Source organism: Monodelphis domestica, chromosome 1 (assembly GCF_027887165.1).
Source record: "Monodelphis domestica isolate mMonDom1 chromosome 1, mMonDom1.pri, whole genome shotgun sequence".
Classification (NCBI taxonomy): Eukaryota; Metazoa; Chordata; class Mammalia; order Didelphimorphia; family Didelphidae; genus Monodelphis; species Monodelphis domestica.
This window is the reverse complement of record NC_077227.1, coordinates 341,421,609-341,442,747: the sequence shown is the minus strand read 5'-3', so window position 1 is coordinate 341,442,747 and position 21,139 is coordinate 341,421,609. Positions and strand designations below refer to the sequence as shown.

General features: G+C 39.4%; 1 protein-coding gene and 1 long non-coding RNA gene across 4 annotated transcripts in view; one reads left to right on the top strand and one right to left on the bottom strand.

Annotated features, from left to right (window-relative positions):
• The window catches only part of LOC130458226 (uncharacterized), a 124,211-nt gene that overhangs the window by 13,217 nt on the left and 89,855 nt on the right, over nt 1-21,139 (bottom strand). The window lies entirely within an intron of this gene.
• FGF1 (fibroblast growth factor 1) overlaps nt 8,647-21,139 on the top strand; it is a 167,411-nt gene continuing 154,918 nt past the window's right edge. Inside the window, exon 1 of one of the 2 annotated variants that reach the window (XM_056821848.1) lies at nt 8,647-9,273. The gene's annotated coding sequence lies outside the window, so the exon portion shown is untranslated. The remainder of the gene's footprint in view (nt 9,274-21,139) is intronic. The other variant, XM_007473807.3, reaches the window with a different exon arrangement.

Sequence of the window (21,139 nt, the reverse complement as noted above, 5' to 3'; positions counted from 1 at the left end):
ATGGGGGAACGGAGAGGTCCGATGAGATTAAGAGACTTGCCTACAGGTAGGAAAAAAATATCAAAGGGCAACTGGGTGGCTCAGGGGATAGAGAGCCAGGCCTGGAGTCAAAAGGACCTGGGTTATATCTGGCCTCAGATACTTCCTATGTGTGAGACTATGGACAAGTCCCTCAATTCCAATTGCCTAGGCTTTACCACTCTTTTGCCTTAGAACCAGTATTTAGTATTGATTCTAAGATAGAAGGTAAGGTTAAAAAAAAGTAATCAAATTTCCTCCTCACTTTAAAACTCCCAGAATTCCCAGAAATAACCTTCATACAAACTGCTGCAGTGAGAGGGTCTTATTTATCAGGGCCGAGGAATTAGTTCCCTTTAGGAGGGCTAATTCACAGTTTCTCAATTTGAAATCATGCAAATAAAATGTCCATTATTCTTTGACCCAGGAGTTCTACTGTTAAGACACACAAAAACTAATGATGCCAGTGATGAAAAAAGAAAGACTCCATATGTACCAAAACATTTATAGCAACATTTTTTTGTGGCAGCAAAGAACTAGAAACAATGTAGAATTGATACAAAGTAAAGGAAGCAAAGCCAGGAAAACAGTATACACAAAGATTGCAAGAAAGTAAATTGAAATAACATCTGTGAAATTCTAAAGAAGCTTGGCCAGTCACAACTCTGCCTCAGTTTTCTCATCTGTCAAATGAGCTGGAGAATGAAGTGGTAAATCACTCCAATATCTTTGCCAAGAGAACCCTAAATGGAGGCATGAAGAATTGAACATAACTGAACAATAAGCTACTTTCCATGTATTGAGAAATATTATTATGCTGTCTTACCTCAGAGTTTTTAGCTTTTGCCTTTGCATAAAGAAGAATCTTTTCCATGTTCTACAACCCAGAGGGTAAAGACTAGCCTTAAGGCAGCATAATGTACCAGATAGGATAATGGGAACTAGAAAGACTTGGGTTCAAATTCTACCTGATACTAGTTAGGTGACCCTGGAAAATTCATTTAAGCTCTCTGTGACTTAGTTTCCTCATTTATAAAATGAGTAGTGTGAGCAGTGAGGAGACACAATGGATAGAGAGCCAGGCCTGGATTCTGGTGGTCCTGGGTTCAAATGTGGAACGCACTTCTAAGCTATTGTTCTTCTACATTAGAGCTATAAAAAATGAGGAGGGGGCCCTCAATGTTCTTCCCATGAAATTTAAATTTATAGTCTACAGAAGGCCCCTCCAACTAGATCTAGAGGCAGCAGTCACTAATGTGCCAAGATCCTTTGGATACAGAAGGGCTGCCCAACCAATAATATCTTCTGCAGGGGCTCGGAATAGCATCTGAAATTCCTACTAGTCATTCCTGTGGGCTTAAGCATTATTTCTATGGGTTAAAGAATCTAGGAGAGCCTAGCTAGGATTAAATTATGGTACTTAAAAAGAATGGCATAGTAACCATTAGCAGCACCCATTAATAACTTGGCACCAATATGTCTATCAGGCACCATGCAATATGAGTTGTAATACCTGCCAGACCCTTTGAACTGCCAACCCCGGGGCTGAGACTTCATCTTAAGAAAGAGCTCAAAAAGGAGGGGTGGGTGGAATCTCATCTTTATAAACACATTTATGGTTGCTTTATTTGTTTGTGTTTCATTTTTTTTAAACCCTTACCTTCTGTCTTAGAAACTATATTTTTGTATCGGTTCTATGGCAGAAGAGTGGTAAGGGCTAGGCAATGGGGGTTAAGTGACTTGCCCAGGGTCACCAGCTGGGAAGTGTCTGAGGCTAGATTTGAACCCAGGTCCTCCCTACTCCAAGCCTGACTCTCAATCCACTGAGTAACCGAGCTACCCCTTGACTGCTTTATTTTTAATATCTAAAAGGAGGAAATACCTACCATGTCTAGTGATTAGGAAATAAATTGTGGTCTATCAGTGTTAGAGAGCTAGCCATAGGTAAGAGATAGAAAGATATGCTCAAAGCCAGAGAAAAACTAGGTTTGAGTTCTCTTTTTAACACACAGAGTTTGACTGTGAAATCCCAGGCCTTCATCCTTCTCTACCATCTTCTCCCACCTTAGCCCTTCAGTCAAGGTGGAATCATGGAATTTTTTTTACCCTTATCTTCTGTTTTAGTATCAATTCTAAGATAGAAGAGCAGCAAGGGTTTGGCTGGAGTTAAATGACTTGCTCAGGGTCACACAGCTAAGAAATATCTGAGGACTAATTTGAACCCATGTCCTGGTGCTCTGTCCATTGTGCTACCTAGCTGCCCCAAATAACCAATTTTAAAGCTGGAAGGAAGTTTAGGGGTCATCAAGTCTGCACCCTCATTTTATTATTTTAATATTGACATTTTTCCTACATTCCCTTTATTAAATTTGCTTCTAATATTAAAACTATTTAAATTCAGTAACCATCAACAAAATCATTTTCACATAAACAAATGAAATAAAAATGGTTATAATTAAAATGGTAAACTGCAAGTTATATATGACTCATTTGAAATGTATATATTAACTTCAACAAAAATATGCTGGCTGTTTCCATCTTTCCTGTTGCTTTTTTTCCCCCGGACTTTATTGCTTTTTCTTTTTTTACCCCAATATACATAATGTTCTGCTTCTGCATTCCTTCATATAAGTTTTTCCAGCTGGGAGTTATTCTTCAGAGTTGGCACAACTATGTAGTTTCACTAACATATATCTGTGTGTTACAGAACCCCAACTGGTTGCTAGGTCAGTGCCCTTTCCAGAACATATAGCTGCATCTCGTGTAATGAAATATGGTAGTGTCATGCAAAATGACAAATATTCAGAATGCAAAAGACTTCTCCAAAGCGATTCAAAGTAAAATAAGCAGGGATAGCTAGATGGATCAGCAGATAAGGGTGGCAGGTTTGGAATTGGGAGGACTGGCCCCAAACACTTCCTAGCTGTGTGACCCTGGGAAAGTCACTAACCCTGTTTGCCTAGCTATGCCCTTCTGCCTTAGAGTTGTGGCTGGGACAGAAAGTAAGGGTTCAAACACACACACACACACACTCCAAAAAACACATAAAACCAACCAGCCAACAAAAACAAACAAACAAAAAAACAATCCACACACTGACTAAGACTATATTTCCAAAAAACAAAACAGAGCAATGGCCACTAGACTTCACTGATCCATGGATAGAAAAGATCATACAAGTAAAATATATTACTCTCATTATTTTATTAGTTCTATGTGATAATTAATAATAACAAATAGTACTTACATAGTACTTTAAAGTTTGCAAAATACTTTAGGTCTGTTCACATTGGATCCTCAAAACCACCCTGAATCAATCATTCAATAAACATTTATTAAGTACCTACTATGTGCCAGGCAATATGAACACACACACACACACACACACACACACACACACACACACACACACGCAAAGAAAAGAAAAAGAAAAAGAGAAAAGAAAGAAAAAGGTAAAAGAGAGTCCCTACCTTCAAGGATTTCACTAATTAATGGGAGAGGCAACATGAATATATTCCAACAAGCTATATACAGGATAAATAGGGAATAATTAATAGAGGGAAACTTTGTGAGGCAGGTGCTATTAATTATCATTGCCGTTTAACAGATGAAGAAGAGACTGTGAGAGGTAAAAGTCTTGTCCACAGTCACAGTAAATGTTAAAATCAGAATTTGAACTCAGTTCTTAACTTAATCACTCTAGTAAATTAACTAACTACTCTACTAAAATAACTAACTTGAGTTAATCACTCTACTAAATCCCCTGGAATTTATTGTTTTAGTTGGAATTCAATTCTATATCCCACCCCCCACCTGCCTTTTTTGGGGAGAACTAATACTAAGTTTCTAATAAAAATTCTTTTTGAAAAAAAAATTATCTAGCCTTGTAGAAAGCAAGAATAGGCTCATTTTAATGTAAGTAAGGAAAGGAAGCCCTCCGAGGATGGGTTCCTATTTAGCTGTAGGTGGGATGCTATGGTGAGGGCTCTGGTGGTCAAATGAAGCCAGATGAATATCCTGGACAGATTATTTTTGGGGCCCTCCAAAGGTGTGTGTGTGTGGGGGGGGTGAGTAGGGGCTAAATCCAAACCTTGCTGACTCCACAGAATTTCTGAGAGATAGCCATTGCTACAAGCTTCCTCTGAGTGGTGCTGCTGTTACAAAACCCTGGGAATCAGAAGCCTTGAGCTTTCTCCATGTGGTGGAGAGGAAGATGACTTTGAAAGCCCTTCCCTGGTTCTTCCCTCCAAAGCAATGCAATCCATGCTTACGACATTGTGTGTCACAGTGGAGAAAGGAAGACACTGACTGGTTCCATTGGCCTTGAGAACAAATGCTCATTTCTGTTTTCTCTGTAGTTAGCTGACACTCAATCTTTTGGGTACTGAACTGGGAGTCAGGTCAGGGAAAGTGATATTTAACAGAGAGAGACAGAGAGAAAGGGAGAGAGAAAGAGACACAGAGACACAGACAGAGGGACAGACAAGAGAGAGTCAGAGAGAGTCAGAGAGAGAGGGAGAAGGAGAAGGAGAGAGGGAGAGAGAAGAAGAAGAAGAACAACAAGAACAAGAACAACCACAACAAGAACAACAAGAAGAATTTCTGCTGCCCTGTGGAGGATGGGGTTGGAATGCAAGAGTGGTATAAAATTAACTTTCTCCCTGTTCCAGCTCAAGTCCCAAGCTAAAACAAACTACTTGGGTTTGCTGTCGTTCCGTTGTTTCATTCGTGTCTGACTCTGTTACTCCATTTAGGGTTTTCTTGGCAAAGATATTGGAGTGGTTTACCATGTCCTTCTGCAGTTTGTTTTTCAGATGACAAAAGAGAGGCAGAGTTAGGTGATTTTCCCAGGATCACACAGCTAGTAAGTAAATATCCAAGGCTAGATTTGAACTCAGGACAATGAGTCTTCCTGACTCCAGGTGCCTCCTAGCTTCCCTCAGTATACAAATACTGCCTACACAAACCACTTTTAATCACCTTTGGGAAACACTGCGGCACTAGTGCTTTTAATGACTTTCAACCTTCGCCTTGAATTAAAAGTCCGTCTTCTTAATCTAAGTATTCTTCTATTGCTAGTGTATGATTTCACCTAGAAAAGGAGGCAATCTGGTCTTGTAGCAAGAGTGTGGTCTAACTTGTAGACAGCCTGTATGTTTTACTGGGTAGCCATAGAACACTAGGAGATCTGGAGGAAGGTCTCCTCTCATGCAAGTGGCCTCCTAGAGGAGTATTTACAAAGGACAAGAATGAAAGTGTCATAGAATGAGATAATAATGGGTTTCAGTCTCTGCCATTGGACTTTATGTAGCATAGGAGAAAGAGTTCTGGCTTTGGAATCAAGACTTTTCAAATTCCACCTCAGATATTTACTAGCTTTGTAACTGTGGGCAATTCACTTAATCTGTGCCTGCCTTCATATCCTCATTTATGAAATGAAAGATTTGGATTCACTGGCCTCTAAGGTACCTTGGAGCTCTAAAACTATGCTCCTGTGAGAGAGAGGATAATGGGTAGGTTGGACAGGATTGAGCTAAGTTATTTGCTTTTTTTTGTTTGTTTGTTTGTTTTTCTTTTGATGGCCCATAAGGATAAGTTTGCAAAGTCACTGGAATACCAAAGAAGTCCCAGGGCAAAAGGCCAGTTCCAGAAACAATTTCCTCTTGACTAGATTTCACTCATTATTATTCTGCCTCATATAAGCTAAATTCAATTTTTTTAGGGCCTTCATATGCCTTACAGATGCCCTCAAAGTATTACTCAGCATCCTTTCTCAGGGAGTAAGCTGTCTCAGGGTAATGCAACCTGGCTGACTGCAGGGGCCAGTGTTTGACAAGCTGTTGAAATCATCCTTCTTGGCCTCGCCTAGAGAGAGAGAACAAGCAATTCAGTTTATGCAGAGAAGCCGAGCTTGGCCCAGAACAGGCCCTCCTGTGTATAAATTTGCAGAGTGACTTCCTTTTCAGAAATAAATGCCAAGGCTAATAGATCTCATTGATAATTCATCTTGAGCAAAGAATCATTGCCTTAGAGGGGGAGGACAGAAAAGAGTCCTAATTTCTTCCTCTTCTTTTTTAGCCCAGATAGTTAAGAATTTAATTTAGGGGAAGAGGCATGGCAATAAAATCACAGGCCTGACTCAGCTAAATAAAATTATCTATGCTTTTTGTTTTTTTCATATCACATTTCCAGATATCTTATTCTTCCTCCCTCCCCACCTCTTGAGTCTCCTCTTGTGACAAAGAAAAACAGACCAATGCAACTCCATGTTTAATAAACAACATTATACATCCACAGTCCTCCATATTTCCAGCACAAGAAAGGAGCCAAAGTTGATTATCATTATTATGCTACATTCAACTACTCAGTAGAGAGGATTTGTTTTTTTAAAACCCTTACCTTCCATCTTAGAATTAATTCTAAGTATTGGTTCCAAAACAGAGGAACAGTAAAGGCTAGGCAATGGGAGTTAAATGACTTGCCCAGGGTAACACAGCTAGGAAATATCTGAGGCCAGATTTGAACCCAGGACGACCTCCCATCTCTAAGCCTGACTCTAAATCCACTGAACCAGCTGCCCCTGTCAGTGAGGTTTTTAATACTTCCAAATAATTTCTAGAAAGGAAGAATAGGTGAAAAATCAATGGGTTTGCTTTTTAAATCCTCAGTGATAATAATTATAAAGTGCTTAGCACAGTAGAGAATCAGATAGTATATAGTAAATGTAATATAACTATTAACTATTATTATTATTATTATTATTATTAACTATGAGTTGTCTGTCAAGCTCAGGACCTGGAAGTAGGGAAGAAACCAGACTTCTAGGCAAGAATTTTACAAGTATTATCTCATTTGTTCCTTACAATCTAGGGAGGTATATATGTATTTATATGATGTAAATGTTATCCCTATTTTACAGTGGAAAAAAACAAGCAGAGAGAGGTTAAGTGACTTGCCCAGAGTCACACAGCTAATAAAGTGTCTAAGGCTTCAGGTCTTCCTGAAGCCCAGCACTCTATCCACTGTGCTACCAAATTGCTTCTGTGTTGGGGCAACTTGCTGGTAATCTAATTCTTGTCTTAGCCTAATTCTTGATATTTCAGTACTCAGTGTGTTTCTATTAGTATGGTAATGGGGATAATGATAAAATGAATATGATTTTCAGCAGGATCTGTGATTCCTATGTGCTTGTTCACATGTGTGAGTGGGAGGGTCTATTGATTCTATTCATTTTACTACTGCACTGAATTTGTTGGGTAAAAGGTAAAAAAAAAGGTAAAAAAAATGATGGTGAATCAAGATTCCTTCTTAGATTTCTTTAGAAGGATGCCTTAAAAGTATCACCCTGAATGAAGGTTCCTTTCTAGGTTTAGGACCACACACTAACAAGTAGCGTTTCCCATTAATTAGGTTTATCCCAAAGTGGAATGGGCTGGCTTGGAAGTTATGGTCTCCCTTGTCATTGGTGATCTGCACTTAGGAGTTGGATGACCATTTATTGGGTATATTGTAGTGGGGATTATTTTGTGGGGCATGAGTTAGGCTATATGACTACCAAGATCCCCCTAAAATCTTATATTTCTGCCTCCTACCTCAGAAAGTCATAAAAATACTAGGTTTTTCATATGTAAGTTCAATAGGGTTCTGACTCCACTGACATAGATTGCAGCCTAATTCTAAGGGTTGCTGAGATTTGAACATTCATTCTCCTGTAACCTACCTATGAATATTCCTTTCCAGATACCACTATTTCTTGAGGGTCTGCAGCCAATATTTACTTCTTTATTTGACTCACTTTTTGGATTTCTTCCCATCCTTACTAGTCACTAGACCCTAACTTGTGTACCTTCTCCATCTCCTTGATTCCCCTTTATGTGTTTGTCTTTCCATGTTAGAATGTAAACTCTTTGAGGGCAAGGACTGCATTGTTTGCTTGGTTTTGTATCCCCAGCTGAGCACAGTACTTGTCATATCATATAGTAAGTGCTTAATAAAACTTCCTGTCTTCCCTCCTTCCCTCCTTCCTTCCTTCCTTCCTTCCTTCCTTCCTTCCTTCCTTCCTTCCTTCCTTCCTTCCTTCCTTCCTTCCTTCCTTCCTTCCTTCCTTCCTTCCTTCCTTCCTTCCTTCCTTCCTTCCTTCCTTCCTCCTTCCATTTCTTCTTTCCATCCTTCATTCCTTCCTCCTTCCATTCCTTCCTTTCTTCCTATATTCCTTCCTTCCTCCCTCCCTCCATTCCTTCCTTCCTTCCTTTCTTCCTCTCTTCCTTCCTTCATTCCTTCCTCCTTCCATTCCTTTGTTCATTCCTTCCTTCCCTCCCTCCTTCCTTTCTTCTCTATTTCCTTCCTTCCTTCCTTCCTTCCTTCCTTCCTTCCTTCCTTCCTTCCTTCCTTCCTTCCTTCCTTCCTTCCTTCCTTCCTTCCTTCCTTCCTTCCTTCCTTCCTTCCTTCCTTCCTTCCTTCCTTCCTTCCTTCCTTCCTTCCTTCCTTCCTTCTCTCTTTCCTTCCCCTCTGTGTATCAATGCCTGACCAGTCTTCAAACAGCACACAGGCAAATCCTGATTTTCTAGCTTGGTCCTGCCTATCAGAATTGGTTCTTCACCTGCCATAACTAGGGATTACCTGCATTCCACAACCAGGCAACAGAGAAGGATGTGAGTGGAGGCTTTCCAGGCAGGAAACCTGAAATAATGCAGAGAGCAGAAGGGAGGCGGTCCTCATGAGATGTTTGTCCTTTTATCTGGCTGATTTCCAGCCCCCAAATAGCTCTTATGTCTACTCCAAAAATAAGATCACATGAAGGGGAAAAATAAATACCCAAGTGCTTGTCCTTTAGAGTCCTCAGTGGGCTCCCTGACGTCATCCACACTTTGTCAGGGCCTCACCGCTGTGGCTTTTACAATTAGCTCAGCTCCCACAGTCCGCCTTGCCGAACTGGCCCCCCACCCAGGAGCTTCATCAGATATTGGCTCGGGGTGTGGTATTACACTCAGCATTCCTCCTGGGAGCTCTGAGTATTTTTCCTCATGAGCCCTATTTACAGCTAGAGAGGGAACCTGTGAGAGAGAGGGCAAGTAGATCACTTAGTCCCTGACCTCAGGAGGCTGAGGGTAGCGGTCTCTATTTAAGGGAACTCCCTTCTCCAGAGCGTGAGTGGAGACTCCCTTCCTCCTGCAGCCTAGAGGCTCCTGTTCTTGATTGTTCAGTGCTTGATGTAGAAGCGGACCCTGAAAAGTGCGTCAGAGCCAAAGGAAGGAGGTGAGTGTATAGCCTCCCTGAGGAGCCAGGATTCCTGAAGCCCAGCCTTTATGTTCCCTTCACAGCTGAGAAGAATGTAAAGGTTTCCTCCTCCCTCCCTCCTTGGTCCCTATGTCTGTGGCCAGCCAGATCCCTTTGTTCCATTCTATTAAAATTGCACGGCATCCTGGCAAAGGGAATGGGCGGCCAGGGAAAGCCCTTGGCCTCCTGATTCTCCCATCCCGAGACTCCTTTGCTCTCTGAGGGGCCTGTATCTAAGAGCTATGATTCCTGAAGGGGGAGGTTCTTCCTGCCAATTGAATTACCTTTGCTTATACAGGAGAAGCCATTTCCGAGGAAATCATTAAGCTCAATCCCATTACAGGGGAGATAGTGCCTGTGCTTAAAAAGCCCTGCAGGAAATGAGGAATAAATCAAATGCTGCCATTTGTCTCCCTAGTGTCTGGACAAAAGAGAGTGAGTGGATTTGGAGAGCCTCCCCTCTCCCACCTCCCACCTGCATGGCCTGTAAACTAGATTCCTTTTTACCAGCTCCAGAGCTGTCTTTCTCTGTCTGAGAAAGGAGTTAAGGAAGGCACTGGGAAGAATTGCTCAGTGAACTGTGGGAGGGGTTTGCAGACATGGCAAAGAAACGCATTTCTGCACATCCATGGCTGCATGTGTTTGTGCCTCCTGTCCTGTGGCCTAGCCCAGGCTTCTCTGAGGGTCCCTTTATTGTTATTATTGTTTCAATTCTTTATTTTAAAAATAAGAATTAGCTGACATTTATATTTTAAAAGTATCATACAGACTTGGGTTCAGTGAAAAGAGGATTATCTCTGGGATTCAAAGGAATAGGTTCAAATCTTAACTTCGATGCTTACTACCTGCATGACTTTTGACACAGTCTCTCAGCCCTTCGGAGTCCTAGGCTCCTCATCTGTAAAATTAGGGGATTGGACTAGGTGACCTCTGAAGCCTTTCCTACCTTCATATCTTTAGTTCTAGAATCTTCTTTGAACCTTACAACAAATCTGTGAATTCTAGTGCTACTGGTCTTGTGGTGGTGGTTTAGTCATTTTTCAGTTGTGTCTGACACTTTGTGATCCCATTTGAGGTTTTCTTGGCAAAGATACTGGAGAAGTTCCCTTTCTAACTCATTTTATAGAGGAAGAAACTGAGGCCAACAGAGTGAAGTGTCTTGTATTGAGTCGGACAGTATATATCTGAGGCAAGATTTCCTTCCTGACTATTGGCCAGGCACTCTATCCACTGTGCCACCTACATGCCCACTATAGGTATTAGTCCCATTTTAAAGAGTTTAAATAACTCACTCAATGTCACATAGCTGGTAAATAAAAGAAACAAGATTTGAACCCAGGTTGCTCAACATTCTTTCATTGTAGCATGGTGCTCTTTGCCTCATGTGGAGGTACAAAGGTTCTGGCTATGATATAGAAAATGGAACAATCCATTTTGGTTGACCACTGAACTCTTCACTGACTAGGATTCTATTCAGGGAATAGTTTCATTAGATGGCCCTTTGTGTGGTTACCCTTGAGCAGTACTTCCATTAAGCTTTGGTCTAGTGGTCTCCATGACTTGGTCAACCAGATTCTTGGTTGTCAAAATTCCTCACGGACACAGGGCATTTGTATCTCTGTGTGTAACTATTTTGTCATCTAGAATTATCCCGGAGCACCTTCCTCTTCCCTACAGCTCCCTCCCCCCACTTAATGCCACATGAGGGAGAAGTACAGTTAGTTTACATTCTAGATAAAGGTGGCCCATGAGATGATCCCTGAAGACTAAGAACAGATTTTTGCAATAAATTATTGAGTTTTCATTCTTGAGAATATTGAAATTAGGAAAAACAGCCAAAGAGAGGTGTTATAAAACAATGGAGGCAGTATGGCACAGTGGATAGAGATCTGGGCTTCTAGTCAGGGGAACCTGGGTCCAAGTTCAACCACTGATGTGAGCTAATGGTAGAACCAGGGGAACAAATCACTCTGCATGCCCCATTTACTTCTGTAGAGGGAGTTTCTTCCACCAATGAAATCACAAGACAGAACAAAATTTAAAACATAAAGTACAAGCAGATCTATTCAGTATCTCCCACCTATCATTCTCATTCCTACCTTCCTGATCATTCAAGTTCATTCTATTCTTGCCACCCCTCATTTCTGTGTATGCCAAGTGCTCTTCCCAGGCCCCTTAGTCCCATTTGTATCCTACCCATAGGACCTACATCTAATCCTACCTCCTCTGTTAAGCCTTCTAAATCTGCTCCAGTCCACACTCTCCTCTGTCTTTTCCAAACTCTTACTGTCCTAACACTAAAACTATGTAGCAGGGCACTTTATGTTTTCTCATAGTTTCTTGAATATTAGTATTCTTTTCCCAGGGAGACTATAAATAAGCATGGGGGCTAACAGGCTTCTCTCAGCATTCTCACTCAACATACTTCTTGATTTATTGGCACATATTTGCCCTGGATGGTTTAAGGAGATCATACTGGATAACTTGTTAAAGGTTCTTATAATTTTAGGTTTCTATGAAGCTTCATCCTCTTTCCATTTGTTATTTATTTCCCAAAGCTTTTACCACTGATGTTTCCTTCTTCCTGATTATATAAAACCATCCAAATTATGAGTCTTAAAGAAAAAGACAACTTTGAAATTCTTGAGATGATTTTCCTCAGCCACATCTGAGAACTGCATTCCCAATAGCCTCCACAAGGTGGTCACTCATCTTTGGGTTGCTCATCCCCAATGGGCAGGAAGTATCTTAGAGCTTCTCTGAAGTCATACAGTACAACCACTGCCCTGGGAACATTGCCCCACACCAAAGAAGCAACATGTCCCTGCAGTGCATCTTCCAAGGAAGGAACCCCTACCAGTGGAGATCTGTCTGTTTGATTGTTTATTTATTTGCTAATAACTAAGGTGGTCTTTTCTCAAACATTACTTGGGGGTGGGCCTCAGGCGCCACTGGCCACATACATCATTAGTGATGAGTCCCTGTTTTGCTGGCTGTCACCATTGAGAAGTCTTTGCCTCTGTTGCCTGAGGTCAGCGCAAAGCTGGCATCCCTCCCTCACAGAGTGGTTTACAGGGCTGGCCAAATGACCAGACTCTGGTCTTAAAGGTTTACAGAATCATAGAATGTCAGAATTGGAAAGGAGCTGAGAATCCATCTAGTCTAACCTTTACTTGAACAAAAATCCCTTCTACAACAAACCCGACAAGTGGTCATTCAGCTTCTGCTTGAAGGCCTCCAGTAAGTGGGGGATCCACCACCTCCTGCGGTAGGTCATTTTGCTATGGACAGCTCAAATTAGAGGCACATTTTTCTGTAATTCAACTCTAACTCTATCTCTCTACGTTGGATTAAAAAATATATACCCCAAACCTTGAGATGTAAAACTTAAGTATTTTTAGTCATACTTGCTTATTCCCATCAAAGCCTCTTTATTGAGGTTTTCCTATTTACTGCTAGTAAGCTGATAATCTCTGAAACTTTCATTTCTATTTCTTGTTTTATGGACAGTTACATGATGCATGTCAGCAGCATATTCTTGACCGGGTGACCACTTTATGGGCCATTCCAGCTTTACATCTACCATCTTTTGATCCTAAAGACTTGAGTATTTGTCCAAGCTCAAATGCTATCTGGGAGCCATAGCATTTTGAGCCAATAACAATTTGTCTTTCAGTAGACAAACAGATTGCTGATAATATTTTCACATTTGTCATATTGTCTTATGGTAGTATATATTTTCCTCAGGGACTGTCCATCTATCTCAGTTGTGTGATTGGTTTTTAGAATATCATAATTTTCTCTTCAGTTAAAGCTATGTGTGAATCTGGGTATAAATAAACTGTGCAAGGTTAACTCTTTGAGAAGGGACCAAGCACCTGGTTTTTCATTTTGACTCATTTGTGTGTCTGGGGTTTGTTTGCCTGTGTGGTTCTTGGGAGCTTGAAGATGAAATTAAAGATCTGTCTAATGTTCATATAAATGTATTGCACCAGAAGAAGCCCAAATTATTTTATTAAAAAAATGAGGGTGTCTGGTTTGCATTCCCAATTAGTTGTTTACATGTCAACAAAAAAGAGAAATTTAAGATAAGTACCAAAAAACCCAATATCTTGAGTCTAGGACCAGAATCCAGGGTAAATTTAGGATGCCCAGAGCAAAAAGAGAGGACTGGGAGGCAGCTAGGTGGCTCAGTGGACTGAGAATCAGGCCTATAGTCAGGAGGTCCTAGGTTCAAATGTGACTTTAGGCACTTCCTAGCTGTGATCCTGGGCAAATCATTTTTAGTCCCCATTGGAACTTATCAGTAGCCTTTGGAACCAATTTACAGTATTGATTCTAAGATGGAAGGTAAAGGTTTTTTAAAAAGGGAGAGAGGACTGAAGAAAGGAAAGGCCAAAGGAGAAATAGGAGGAATTACTGATTAAAGGGAAGTGAAAAGATTTCTCTGTAACACTCAAATTGAACTCAGTTCTGCCCTTTTTTCTTTTCTTTTCTTTCCTTTCCTTTTCTCTCTTTTTCTTTTGTAAACTCTTACTATCTTAGTAATAACTCTAAGTCAGAAGAGTAAGGGCCAAGCAAACAGGTTAAGTGACTTGCCCAGGGTCACACAGCCCAGATGTGTCTAAGGTCAGATTTGAACCCAGATTCTCCTGATTTCAGACGTGGCTCTCTATCTACCATGCTACTTAGCTACTCCATGCACATAGCTCTTTTTTGTGATGGAACAGGGAGAAAAAGATGTTTCTATACCTGGTTTTTAGATGTACTAAGCACAGAACAATTCAAAACAAAATCTTTCCTCCCACCTTCTAGAGGCTCTGGCAGAATATCTTCAGAGTCACTTCTATAAGAGGATCCTTGATCCTGAGTGATCCTTGGCCAAGCATTCTCCCAGAATGTGCAAAGAAATGAAGGCCTTTTTCTTTTCCTCCAAACATGTTCTTGTCTCTTTTCCTCTAATAAATACCCTTATAGGATAATTGGGGGAAAACTTTTCTTCTTTTTTAAAAATTGATTTGATCTTTATTTGGTCAATTTCAAACATTATTCCTTGGTTACAAAAATCATATTCTATTCCTCCCATGACTCCGCCCACCCCTCCCATAACCGACACGCAATTCCACTGGGTATTACATGTGTCCTTGATCAGAACCCATTCCCATGTTGTTGGTGTTTGCACTAGGATGTTCATTTAGAGTCTACATCCCCAATCATATCCCCCTTGACCCATGTAATCAAGCAGTTGTTTTTCTTCTGTGTTTCTACTCCCACAGTTTTTCTTCTGAATGTGGAAAGTGTTCTTTCTCATAGATCCCTTTGGGTTGTTCAGGATCACTGCATTGCCACTAATGGCGAAGACCATTATATTTGATTGTACCACAGTGCATCAGTCTCTGTGTACAATGTTCTCCTGGTTCTGCTTCTTTCACTCTGCATCACTTCCTGGAGGTTATTCCACTTTCCATGGAACTCTTCCACTTTATTATTCCTTAGAGCACAATAGTATTCCATCACCAACATATACCACAATTTGTTCATACACTCCTCAATTGAAGGGCATCTTTCCATTTTTCAATTTTTTGCCACCACAAAGAGCTCAGCTATGAATATTCTTGTACAAGTATTTTTCCTTATTATCTCTTTGGGGTACAAATCCAGCAGTGCTATGGCTGGATCAAAGGGCAGACAGTCTTTTAGTGCCCTTTGGGCATAGTTCCAAATTGCCCTCCAGAATGGTTGGATCAATTCACAACTCCACCAGCAATGAATTAATGTCCCTACTTTGCCACATCCCCTCCAGCATTCATTACTTTCCTTTGCTGTCATGTTAGCCAATCTACTAGGTGTGAGGTGATACCTCAGAGTTGTTTTGATTTGCATCTCTCTGATTATAAGATATTTAGAACACTTTTTCATGTGCTTATTAATGGTTTTAATTTATTTGACTGAAAATTGCCTATTCATGTCCTTTGCCCATTTATCAATAGGAGAATGGCTTGATTTTTTGTACAATTGATTAAGCTTTTTGTAAATTTGAGTAATTAGACCTTTGTCAGAGGTTTTTATTATGAAGATTGTTTACCAGTTTGTTGCTTCCCTTCTAATTTTGGTTGCATTGGTTTTGTTTGTACAAAAACATTTTAATTTGATATAGTCAAAATTATTTATTTTACATTTTGTGACTCTTTCTAAGTCTTGTTTGGCTTTAAAATCTTTCCCTTCCCAAAGGTCTGACATGAATACTATTCTGTGTTCATATAATTTACTTATAGTTTCCTTCTTTATGTTCAAGTCATTCACCCATTCTGAGTTTATCTTGGTGTAGGGTGTGAGGTTTTGATCCAAGCCTAATCTCTCCCACATTGTCTTCCAATTTTCCCAGCAGTTTTTATCAAATAGTGGATTTTTGTCCCCAAAGCTGGGATCTTTGGGCTTGTCATAGACTGTTTTGCTGAGGTCACTTAGCCCAAGTCTATTCCATTGATCCTTCTTTCTGTCTCTTAGCCAATACCAAATTGTTTTGATGACCACTGCTTTATAGGATAGTTTGATATCTGGTACTGCAAGGCCACCTTCCTTTGCATTTTTTTTTCATTATTTCCCTGGATATCCTTGATCTTTTGTTCTTTCAAATGAACTTTGTTATGTTTTTTTCTAATTCAGTAAAAAAGTTTTTTGGAAGTTCAATGGGTATGGCACTAAATAAATAGATAAGTTTGGGTAGAATGGTCATTTTTATTATGTTAGCTTGTCCTACCCATGAGGAGTTAATGTTTTTCCAGTTGCTCAGATCTACTTTTAGTCATGTGGAAAGTGTTTTGTAGTTGTGTTCATATAGTTCCTGTGTTTGTCTCGGCAGATAGATTCCTAAGTATTTTATATTTTCTAGGGTGATTTTGAATGGAATTTCTCTTTCTAATTCCTGCTGCTGAGATGTGTTGGAGATATATAGAAATGCTGATGACTACGTGGATTTATTTTGTATCTTGAAAGTTTGCTAAAGTTGTTGATTATTTCCACTAGCTTTTTAGTGGATTTTCTAGGATTCTTTAAGTAGACCATCATATCATCTGCAAAGAGTGAGAGCTTGGTCTCTTCATTGTCAATTTTAATAGCTTCAATTTCTTTTTCTACTCTAATTGCTACTGCTAGTGTTTCTAGTACAATGTAAAATAATAGAGGTGATAATGGTCATCCTTGTTTCACTCCTGATCTTATTGGGAATGCTTCCAGTTTATCCCCATTGCAGATGATGTTGGCTAATGGTTTTAGATAGATACTGTTTATTATTTTTAGGAAAGACCCTTCTATAGGGTTTTCAATAGGAATGTTTTCAATAGGAATGAGTGTTGTATTTTGTCAAAAGCTTTTTCTGCGCCTATTGAGATAATCATGTGATTTTTGTTGGTTTGCTTGTTAATATGGTCAATTATGTGGATGGTTTTCCTGATATTGAACCATCCTTGCATTCCTGGTATAAATCCCACCCGATCATAGTGAATAACCCTCCTGATCACTTGCTGGAGTCTTTTTGCTAGTATCCTATTTAAGATTTTTGCATCTATGTTCATTAAAGAAATTATTCTGTAGTTTTCTTTCTCCATTTTTGACCTGCCTGACTTTGGAATCAGTACCATATTTGTGTCATAAAAGGAATTTGGTAGAACTCCCTCTTTGCTTATTATGTCAAATAGTTTGTATAATATTGGGATTAGCTGTTCTTTGAATATTTGATAGAATTCACTTGTGAATCCATCAGGCCCTGGGTATATTTTTTAGGGAGTTCTTTGATGGCTTGTTCAATTTCTTTTTCTGATATAGGATTATTTAAGAATCCTATTTCTTCTTCTGTTAATCTAGACAGTTTATATTTTTGTAAATATTCATCCACATCACCTACATTGCCATATTTATTGCTATATAATTGGGAAAAATGCTTTTTAATGATTGCCTTAATTTCCTCTTCATTGGATGTTAGTTCTCCCTTTTCATCTCTGATACTGTTAATTTGGTTTTCTTCTTTCCTTTTATATTAGATTGACCAGTACTTTGGCTATTTTGTTTGTTTTTTCAAAATACCAGCTTCTAGTTTTATTTATTAGTTCAATAGTTCTATTACTTTTGATTTTATTAATTTCTCTCTTAATTTTTAGGATCTCTAATTTGGTTTTCTTCTGGGGGGTTTTAATTTATTCACTTTCTAGTTTTTTGATTTGCATGTCCAATTCATTGACCTCTACCCTCCCTAATTTGTTAATAGATGAACTCAAGGATATACGTTTTCCTCTGAGAACTGCTTTGGCTGCATCCCATAGACTTTGAAAGGATGTTTCATCATTGTCATTTTCTTCAATGAAATTATTAATTGTTTCTATGATTTGTTCACTAACTAACTGATTTTGGAGAATCATATTATTTAATTTCAAATTTATTTTTGATTTGGCTCTCCATGTACCCTTGCTGATCATTATTTTTATTGCCTTATCATCTGAAAATTTTGCATTTATTATTTCTGCTTTTCTGCATTTATATGCTATGTTTTTATGACCTAGTATATGGTCAATCTTTGTGAATGTGCCATGGGCTGCTGAAAAGGTGAATTCCTTTTTGTCCCTATTTATTTTTCTCCATATATCTATTAACGCTAATTTTTCTAAGATTTCATTCACATCTTTTACTTCTTTCTAATTTATTTTTTCATTTGATTTATCTAAATCTGATAGTGGTAGGTTCAGGTCTCCCACTAGTATAGTTTTACTATCTATTTCCTCCTACAGTTCTACTAGTGTCTCCTTTAGAAATCTGGATGCTATTCTATTTGGTGCATACATGTTGATTAGTGATATTTCCTCATTGTCTATACTCCCTTTTATCAGGATGTATTTACCTTCCCTATCCTTTTTAATCAGGTCTATTTTTACTTTGGCTTTGTCAGATATCATGATTGTAACTCCTGCCTTCTTTCTATCAGTTGAGGCCCAATTGGTCTTGTTCCAACCTTTAATTCTGACCTTGTGAGTATTTACCCGCCTCAGGTGTTTATCTTGTAGACAACATATGGTAGGATTTGGGATTGTAATCCACTCTCCTATTAGTCTACATTTTATGGGTGAGTTCATCCCATTCACGTTCAAAGTTATGATTATCACTTGTGAATTCCATAGCATTTTGATATCCCCTCCTAGATCTCTCCTTTCTTCTTTTGCTACATCTTTTTAAACCAGTGGTTTACTTTTAATCAACTCCCCTAATCCCCTCCCTTGATATGCTTCCCTTTCTAGTCCCTCCCTTTTTGTTCCCTTCTTGTTGTTGTTGGTTTTTTTTTTAAATTTTAGGGTCTGTTAAGTTCCCTCCCCCCTCTCCTTCCCTCCCTTTTGGTACTCCCTCCCCCCTTAGTTTTCCCTTCTCATTTAGCCTGTAGGATAAGATAGAATTCAAGATCCCAATGGATCTAGATGTTCTTCCCTCTCAGAATTTATTTCATTGAGAGTAAGGTTTAAGTATTACATATTAGCACTCTCTTCCTCTCCTTCTTATAAGAGTATTATTCCCCTCCCCTTCCCATGTGTATCTTTGTGTGAAAAAGATTATCCTATTTATTTTATTTTTTTCAAGTATTTCTTGGTGTCATATTTGATTCCTCCCAACCTTTTTCTTTTTTTGCATATCATCTTATAGCCCTTAATGCCCCAATCTTTTCCTATGACTGATTCTTCTAATTACTATAATAATGAATATAATTTTTGAGTTACAAATAACATTTTCCTTATATATTAATATATATAATTTGATCTAATTGTAGTCCTTAAAGAAGAGAATTTGAATAAAAAAACCTTTTTCCCCTTTTCCCTCTCTTTCTTATTTATCTTTTCCTGTTTCTCTTGATCTTTGTGTTTGGATGTCAAACTTTCCACTTAGTTCTGGTCTTTTCTTTATGAATACTTGGAAATCTTCTATTTTTTTGAATGCCCATACTTCCCCCTGGAAGTATATAGTCAGTTTTGATGGATAGGTGATTTTTGGTTGAAGACCCAGTTCTCTTGCCTTTCTGAATATCATGTTCTAGGCCTTGTGGTTCTTTAATGTGAAAGCTGCCAGGTCTTGTGTGATCCTGATTGGTTCTCCTTGGTATCTGAATTGTCTCTTTTTTGCTTCTTGTAGAACTTTCTCCTTAGCTTGAAAGCTCTGGAATTTGGCAATTATATTCCTGGGAGTTGTCTTTTGGGGGTTTAGTATAGAGGGTGTTCTATGAACTCTTTCAATGTCTATTTTGCCCCCTTGTTCAAGAACATCAGGGCAGTTTTCTTGGATGATTTCTTGTAGTATGATGTCAAGATTTCTGTTTATTTTTGACTTTTCAGGTAGACCAATGATTCTCAAATTGTCTGGTTGTGACCTGTTTTCCTGATTTGTCACCTTGTCAGTGAGATAATTTATGTTTTCTTCTATTTTGTTAGTCTTTTGACTTTGCTTTATTAATTCTTGCTGTTTTGCAAGATCATTGGTTTCCAGTTGCTCAATTCTGGACCTTAAGGCCTGGTTTTCTGTTATAATCTTTTGGTTTTCTGCTTTAATTTTTTGATTTTCTGCTATAATTTTTTTATTTTCTCTTTGAACCATTTCCCACTTCTCTTGCCAGAAGACTTCCATCTTTTTGATAAGCTCCAGTTTAAATTTTTCCAGAGCTTGTGGGCAATATCCATTTTTTTGGGCAAGGTTTTGGGTTCATTTGAATTTTCCTCCTGTATTTCCTCTGTAGCCTGGGTTTTTCCTTCATAAAAATTTTTGAGGGTCACTGCCTTTTTTTTGTTTTTCTTGGAGGATGTTTGCCCCTGGGTACAATTTGCCATCACTATGGAGCTTTTACCTTCCTTTTTTAGTCAGAAATCTGAATGAGCAGGGCAGGTTCTCTGTGTATGGAGTTAAAGAGCAAGGATTTTGCCTGAGGCAAGCTCTTGAATTTCCGCAGCTGCCGCTGTATGCAGCTCTTATCTGCGCAAAAGCACCCATGGTCTGCGTTTTCCCGCCTGCTGGGATTTCAGGTGTATCTGTTCTCAGGGGTAGGTTTTTGGTGGTCTTAGTTAGCTCCCAAGGTCCTAGAGATGCCCCTCGCTCACTCGCTGATTCTGGCGCGTGCTGGCTCTGAGCACCCAAGGTCTGCACTTCCCCACCCACCAGGGTTTCAGGTGTAGCTGCTCTTAGGGGTAGGTCTTTGGTGGTCTTAGTTAGCTCCCAAGGATCTAGAAGTGCCCCTTGCTCGCTCTAAAGGTGCCCCTCACTCACTCGCTGATTCTGGTGCACACTGGCTCTGACTCTGGCTACGTAGGTGGGGTGAGGGAGGGTAGATCAGCTCACATTTGGGTGGGAGATTTTTCATCCCCTTATAGTGTGGAAATGCCCAAATCCCATGTACCTTCAATGCTGTGCCCTACTGTAGAGCCCCTCCATTGTTATGAGAATGGTTCTGTTGGTCTTATGAGGTAGTCTATATCAGTGGGTTCTGGGGAGAGGAAGCATCCCGCATCTAGACTGTCGCCATGCTTACCCAGAAGTCCCAGAAAACTTAATTCTTAATTGCTGTAATGCCTTCAAGGTCTAGAAGCATTCCAAGGGAATCTGGAATTTCTGTGTTCCAAATAACATCTTTGGTATTTTTTGGACTAGGTTTATAAAAAGCAGTTACTGCAAGCATTAGTCCACTCGTTTTCACTATAACATGCTTTCTGGGATGCACTCTGACTTAATTTTAAAAAAATCCCTACCTTTCATCTTAGAATAAATACTATTGCTGATTCTGAGGCAGAAAAGCAGAAAGGGTCAAGCAATGGGGGTTAAACGATTC